Here is an 8,645-nt window from a genome sequence, read left to right on the forward strand (position 1 = left end):
AAATTGCTCTTTCACGTATGATAGATTCTAAACCCTGCAAATATTGTGCAGAATCTGAGCTGTAAAAGTGTTTCGAGAATGTAACTGCTTTTAGCGGTAAACATCAAACATTTTAAGTCGTCGCTCATAATCGTCGCTCGTTATCATCGCTTATAACTTTCAAAAGATTTAAACAAGAAACAAACTTCACGTCATTCAAATTTTGCTGATAAACTTTGAAGTTGTTTTAACATTAAAAGTACTTTGGAAAGAAAAAAACAAACGTTTAAATCTATTTCAGTTCGAGTGGTATATTGTTTATTTACCTACGTAACAGCAAAAATAAAAAATTAAGAAATTAAAATACTATTTGGGTTGAACGGGTTCAACATAACTGCTTAAATATATGAACTAAACATAATCACTTCAGTTGGTATCCTAAACATAACATTTATTAACGTTAATTTAATAAGAATGCAGTACTGTCGATTTTAATTTTGTTAGTTCTGAACTGTTCCCGACAAGAAATTTTAATGTCGGTCATATATGACAATGCACATTGACCATATATACACCACTCTCCTTCAGGGAATAGCATCGGCGAGGTTTATGCGAGCCAAAAATATTTATAGCATTAAAATCAAAGTAAATAAAGACGAAAACCACACTATATTTTAACGGGTAAGTTTCTAGCCTAAAGAGCAATATGTTATACTTTTTGTATTTCTTTATAATGTTGTCACAAATACATAAATACATACAAAAACTTGTCATAAAGTTTGTAATTTATCCGTTCCGCATTCGTTCTACACACCATTACAACCTGATGAATTATGTAATAAAGCGGTCTCTCTTATCTCTTTATCTAGCTCATTTACAATGTCTTCAAACAGTAGCTAAAAAAAGTTTAGTATGAAATCGGAGTATAAATAACATTAAAAAAATAAATCAAAAACAATGGAAGTTTGCTTACATTGTCATTCACTTACGAATCTTTTTATTATTATTGTTTATTTTTTAATTGCTCTTTTTTAAGCTGCTTTCTTGCTGCAATCACAATGTTGAAGATATTTTTCTCTTCATTAAAAAAACTTTATTTGTAAATTTTAGCAAAAATTTATGTTAGAAAACAACTCTAAAAATTATTTATTACAAATCCTCTGAAACAGACGAACAAAAAAAAAATTGTAAACCGCATGATGTCATGGAATATTTTTGCGTTTTTTACAATTTACTATTTTTATAATTTATAATAAGGTCAAATTTGGCCTTATTCACATAATTATGCCACTTAATTGTTATATCTTTAATTATATACGTAAAAAAAAAAGATGTAGCTATCGTATATAAAATATACATATAAAACACTTGATCTTGCCGCATTTTATATTTTGCAAAATATAAAATGCGGCAAGATCAAGTGTTTTATATGTATATTTTATATACGATAGCTACATCTTTTTTTTTTTACGTATATAATTAAAGATATAACAATTAAGTGGCATAATTATGTGAATCGCATTGTCTGTTTCATACGTGTGTTACACACTGATCACTAGTTTGTATGGATCACTAGTTTATATGGATCATAAACTAGAATTTCATACTTTTGTTCCACTTATAAACTATATAATCACATGTGAACCACATATACTTTCTTGTCGGGTTATTGCTATACAAGTATTGCTATTATCATCATACTGTTCAAGTGAAAATTCAATCGTGAAAACCAATGAAAATCATGCATGACAGAAAAAGATGTGATCGATGAGCAAAAGTAAATGTCTTAGAGAAAACTGGGGTTTCCAAAAATGGGGTTTCCAAAAATAATATTGAAAAAACGTAAAAGTAATAACAAATATGGTTCGTGGTTTTGAACATCAACAGCATTATCCAGAGTCATACTTTAATTGTTAAGTGATTACGGTTTAAAAAATAAGTTCTATATGGTTACATCATAAATGCACAAAAAATTGCTTTTAAAATTGTGGACCTGTCAAAAATTAGTTTTACAAACTTTTGAATAGAATTTATTAATATAATTAAACGAAAAGTGGGTAATACAAAAAGCCGACAATATGAAAACCTAACAACTTCGCACCATCAAGGTTAAGATTATGTACTGCTGAAACAAAAAACGGGTATAGAGATTGTGTAAGTTATCCCCAAACTAAAAATTTATTTAAAAAATAGCTGGTAAATTTAAACTTGTAGTCGGTAAATTTGAAACTTTATTAGGCAGTCGGCAAATTTCAGAAAACGAGGGCCCTTTTTTTATATATATACATAGCCGATAGTCGGCGAAAATCAGTTATGTCACCACCCCTTCAAGATCTCTTCGGGACGGCCCTGACTGTTTTGAAAGTACTTTTTGCGTTCACTGCATGTTTAATTACTATTTTTTATTATATAAAGTTTTTATTTGTTTTATGTCAAAGTTTTACAGTGTTGCATAATTTGGCAGACTATAAGCGTCCAATAATTTAGACCTACGAATCATTTAGAACATGTAAACTTGCTTTTATAAGTCCGTTCTTATCTTATTGTCGCCACTTTTTATATTGATGTTAAAGTGTTTTTATAGCAAACTGGTATGTTATTTCACTTTTGTTTGAATTTTAAACAAACACTTTAAACTTTTAAACTAAATTTCATTTAAATAAATTTTTTAAAACTATTTCTAACCTAACTACGTAACTACTTAAATTGTTTTTAACGTAACTACGAGCATTGAAATTGTTTTTAATGTTAACAAGCTTTGAATTACAAATTTTTGCATATTTTTATTAAACAGTATGGTTTTAATCTTCAGCTTAAAATTTAAATTCCTTATTTTTGTCAAAAAAATGTCAAAACAAACACAAAAACACATATCTTCGTTAATAAACAACGCGTTAAACGTTCATTATACATCCTTGATTTGCTTGTATAATACGTTAAATATATAAAAATAAACGATTCTTTCATGTTTTAGAGAAACTTCTTCATTTTAGTATTTACTTGCGTCAAAATAAAATATTACGTTCGTGTATGGGCATTTTATTTGCGTCAAGTTTAAATAGATCTACTAGACCGTAGACTTTTTTGATGTTTAAGCTAAGCAATTTTAAAACATGAAGAAAACTTATTTAAGTATGTTTATATATATGAGGAATGAGGATGCTATGCAAAAAATTGCGGTGATTGGAGACTGGGAACAACAAAAAACCCAAAACGTTAGTCCCCCAGCCCCAAATAGGAGGGCAAAGAGTTAAATTTGTTTTGTTTTTTAATCTTAAACTTAATTTATAAACATCGAAGAATTTCAAACTTGATTCAATTATCTCTTGTTGTTCGGTTTTTATGACCTTATAAAGTTTACACCCATCAAATTGAGGGGGCTGTAAACTTTATACGGTCATAAAAGTCGATCAACAAAAGATTATTGAATCAAATTTGAAACTCGTTGATAAATATAAATTAAGTTTAAGATTGAAAAAAAAAACAAATTTGACTCTTTGCCCTCCTATTTTTTGGGGTTTTTGTTGTTCCCAGTCACCAATCACAGCAATTTTTTGCATAGCATCCTCATTCACTCCCTATGTTATAAAAAGTTTATAAATATATGTTTAAACAGAAAACACTATAGAAAAGTGTCAACTCCTTATAAAGTTCAGAACCCATGAAACCTGACAAAATAAATAATTTTTGGTAACAAATGCACCTTTTCGTAACATAGGCACCATGCCATTAAGTGACTTGAGATTGACAATTTTCAAAAGTTGTCACTTGCAATAGGTATTTTTTTTGATTCTTGCACAAAACTGCACAAAATGTAATATGGGGATAATCTTTTAAAATAGACATTTTAATCCATATTTAAAAAAGTCACCAATAAAAAAATATGTCCCAAACATGTAATTTAACTTGATCTAACTTTGTTTTTAATAAAACAAAAGCGTCACAGTAAGAATAGTCAGACTTTTACACAACTTATATGTGCCCATTCTTTTGTGCCTATTCTTTAAACTTTAGGCAATGAATCCAGTCTTTTTTTAAAATCTTTTCTGCATATTTTACTTTGGTTTCGGTATTATACTTCGGTTTCAAAATTTCAAACAAACAACATTGTTTCTGTTTTTTCAATTTAGTACTTTGTTTAACCAGTTTTTTTTTATTTATTTATTTATTTTGCATATTTTACATATTTACATATATTACATTTTTACTTATGTTTTCGAATTTTCAACACTGAGTTGTTAACAAACAGAAATGAATTGAGGTGTCTACTCCTTTGAACTTTTTTCAATCTAGAACTAATGTTGTTATCTGCTGAAAGCTTTTTCATCGCAGACAGGTCTTTCTTTAGCTTTTTTGACGAGTTTTATAAAAAATCTGTAGTAATTTATGAATTGTGTTAGGAAGACAGCTTATGAGTATAAATGTTTTTAGCATTAACAACATTTAATTTTTATGTAATCTGTTTCCATCCCAAATCATTGAAATAGTTTTTTTTTTTTTAAAGGTGTTGGATATGTTTTAACCATTTGAGAAAAATTCCTTTATTTATCCTGCTACTTTATCCCTGCTACCACCATATTGAATTGTAATACTATCTATTATCCCAAAACTAAACATATAAATATCGTTAAAGATATTAATTTTTTAAATTTAGATTTTCGAATAGTTTTTTAAATAAATTTAAATAAAAATATCTGCATACTGCATGGCTAAAACAAAGAAAATTGGTAAAAAAAAAATTAGTTTATAAATGCGAATAGCTGTCCTAGGCTACCCTTCACGCAAATGACCGGTTCCACCCAATCATGCCTCAATTAAGCAGCCGTCGCGCAGTGGTTAAAGTGCTTGCTTTAGAAGCAAGAGATCCAGGGTTCGAAGCGAGCTCTGGGAATATTTTGCGCCATTGGTATAGAAAGAGGTGTGAACTTCCTAGTTAAATGATCTTCCGCGGAGCTTTGCGACAAGACCCTTAGGTCTTGTTGGGGCACCTACAGTAGCATGCAAAAGTAACTGGACAAGAGCATAACTTGAGATAACTTTTGAATGAAAAGTCCAATTTCTTTCAAATTTTCTCTAAAATGTCAAAAAATTGATTACAAATCTAAAAACAAATGAATTTTTACTAAATTTAAGCAATCTAATCTTAAAAGTTCATTTAATTAAATTATGCGCGTGCAAAAGTATCCGGACAGAAATAAAAAAATTTGAATTAGATTTTTTTTTAAACATTTTTAAAGTTGAAAATGCTTTATTTTAAAATAAATTACTTTAGTACTTCGTCGGGAAGTCCGTAGCATTGATTACTGCTTGAGAGTGACAAGGTATTGAGTCCACCAGCTTCATAATCACAATAATTTTGATTTTCCCCATTCTTGTTTCAGAGTATTCAATAAATTATGTTTACTTGTTGGTTTTCGACCTGAAATTTATTGATCAATCAGCTTACATAGACATTCAATAGGATTAAGGTCAAGACTTTGCAATGTCAATTCCATTAATTGAATTTTTTGTTTTTGAAAAAGTCTTTTATAAAGGTTGAAGTGTCTTTTGAGTCAATATCCTATTGAAATATCCATCCTCAAGCCCTGAAAAATGTTCCACGCCAAAATGCTGTCTTGGTAAATGCTGAAATTAAAGAACTTTATAATGAAAAATGTGGTGTTAACACAATCAAACGTCTTTTAAGGTCTGCAAATCTACTTGGAAGACGTCCTAAAAAGAATCTTTTTATTTATATAAAGAATTGAAAAACACTCTTAAAATTTGCTAATGAACATTTGATTTGGGCAAGAAAACAGTGATTGAAAGTACTATTTAGTGATGAATTTAAGTTTATGTTATTTGGATCTGATAATATTAGATATGTCCGTCGACCAAAAGGCCATAAAAACGACCCTAAATACCAGCTACTAACAGTAAAGCGCAGAAGTCGAAACGTTTGTTTGATTTAAACAGAGATTGAATCGGTCCTATCCATTTGATTGATGGCATAATGGACAAAAATATGTACAAATATATAGTTAAGAATGTTATGCTACCACATGCTAAAGACAAAATGCCTCGAGGAAGGATGTTTTAGAAGAACAATGACCCAAAGCACACTTCAACCCTTGTGTGAACAACAACAAACAAGTAAACGTGATTTATTGAATACTCTGAAAAAGGAATGGGAAAAATAAAAATTTTTGTGATTATGAAGCTTGTGGACTCAATGCCTTGTCACTGTCAAGCAGTAATTAATGCTAAGGACTTTCCGACAAAGTAGTGAAGCAATACCTTAAAATAAAGCATTTTCATTTTAAAAAATGTTTAAAAAAAGAAATCTTATTCAAGTTTTTTTTTGTCCGGATTCTTTTGCGCGCGCATATTTTAATTAAATAAACTTTTAAGATTAAATTGCTTAGATTTAATAAAAATTCTTTTGTTTTTAGGTTTGTAATCAATTTTTTGACATTTCAGTGAAAATTTGAAAGTTGAACTTTTTATTCAAAAGTTATCTCAAGTTATGCTCTTGTCCGGTTACTTTTGCACGCTACTGTAAATCAAAATTAAAAATTAAAAATTACAAATAGTCGCATTGACCGACAACAGAAAAATTGCAAAGGGTGCGGCTAAATCTCTAAAAAATATTTTTTTTTAATAGTTACTTCAACTTTTTTTTTTTGTCCTCGATAAAAATGTGGAAAGTGAAATACTATAAGATATTCAATAAGCTAAATATTATAGTATAATATTTTACAGGATTTCACAAAGGTTTATTTACTAAGACCAATGAACTGAAACTATTTGATATGTGAAATTGTCAAATAATAAATATGCAATTGGTTCGTTGGTTTCATAAAATTAATTTTATTAGAAATTTGGCAGCATTAATTCAACGTGGTTTACCACATTAATATGTACGGTGTGAAGGCTTCGATTTAGGAGCCATCATGGCAGGGAATTTCAAAGAAGTTCAAGCCATACTTAAAAGTAAGAATCCACTTGCTAGATTTTAAAAACAATACAGATATTTATATATGCAATTCATCCTCTTTGTCATTGAGTAGATGGGACAAAATATCCTCAGTCAATAAAAGCAGCCTAAAAAAGCGACTCTAGATTGTGTTCCAGAGAAAATGCTGAAAATGCTAAATATAAGCAAACTTTTTTAATATCATAAATTTAAATGAAGAATTTTTTTAGTGACGCATTATATGTTGAAAATTCATAGCACCGTCTATGATAAATGCGTTTATAACTATTTATAATTTGATATTGGAAAAAAATAAAAAAAATGTCAGCTAAGCAATATAAAAAAAAGACCAGGTTGTTTATCAATCATCGTTGTTGATAAAAGAGCTTGTAAATGATTTTGAAAATTTAAAACAATAACAAAATCTATAAAAAATTTTGCCGAAATAGACAAAACGTGTATTAAATGGAAAATTAAACTAGTTTAAAAAAGAAAAGCAAAATGAAAACGAATGCAAAGTGAGCATACAGAATAATGAAAGATCTAACTGGGATAAAATTCAAAATTTTTCATTCATTAACGATACATTTAAAAAAAATATATCAAAAGACATTAATTTTCTGACTGACAAAACGATTCAATCTTTTGTAATGAAGGATTTTTTTCTCGGCTGGAGCAGGCATAACCAAACAAACTAAAGATTTTAATCAAACCAAGTGAAACTTGATCAAGCCTAGAATTCCTAGTTTAGGAATTACTCCAACATTTGAAGAAAATATGCACATACTTCACTGTTACTAGGGGTTTGTATTTTAAATTCCATCAATTAAACCAGGTTATTTGTTGTATAACAGTGTTTTAAAAAGAACGAGTTAACCACTGATACGTGTGCGTTTACCACTTATATGCAAACGCAATGTCAGCTGTAACTATTTTTTGGATTAATGCAACACCCATGATTTAGTTTTGATTCACAACTCTTTGTAGCTTTATTCCATTAGATCTAAATAAACTCAAACAGAACTGTGGTTCTTTGCACCAATCAAATTTATCTATATTGGATTGCAATAGTCCTGCAATTCTAATGTACATGCACCTGTCAAATAATTCAAAAATATGATTAGTGGAACTCCAAACCCAGTGCAATTGTGCCAATTAAGATAAAAATGCTGTTAATACAACAGTATACCCAAGCGAACTAACAAAAAATGCTAAAACCCAATAAGCAACATTGGTAAGCAAGGAGGCGTAAATTTCTATTTAAATGCTCTTTCGAAGTGCTTTGTGATAAGACCGTAAGGACTCCTGGGAGCAAATTAATAACCACAATAGTTTTGAAACAATTCTAAACATTCTTCTGTTGGTGCTTGTTTTGCTATCCTAAAAAATTAGCAAGCGATAATTAGTAAGCGATAATTAGTAAGCGATAATTAGTAAGCGATAACTAGTAAGCGATAATTAGTAAGCGATAATTAGTAAGCGATAATTAGTAAGCGATAATTAGTAAGCGATAATTTTTTTTTTTTAGTTTTTATTTTAGGTGCCCCAAGAAGTCCTAACGGTCTTGTCACAGAGCTCCGCGGAAGTGCATTTAACCAGGAAGTTCACGCCTCCTTCCTTACCGTGACGCGAAAATATGTCCAGAGCTCGTTTCGAACCTGGATCTCCTGCTTATAAAGCAAGCGTTCTAACCACTGCGCCACGGCCGCAA

This window comes from Hydra vulgaris, chromosome 04 (assembly GCF_038396675.1).
Source record: "Hydra vulgaris chromosome 04, alternate assembly HydraT2T_AEP".
In the NCBI taxonomy this organism is placed as follows: Eukaryota; Metazoa; Cnidaria; class Hydrozoa; order Anthoathecata; family Hydridae; genus Hydra; species Hydra vulgaris.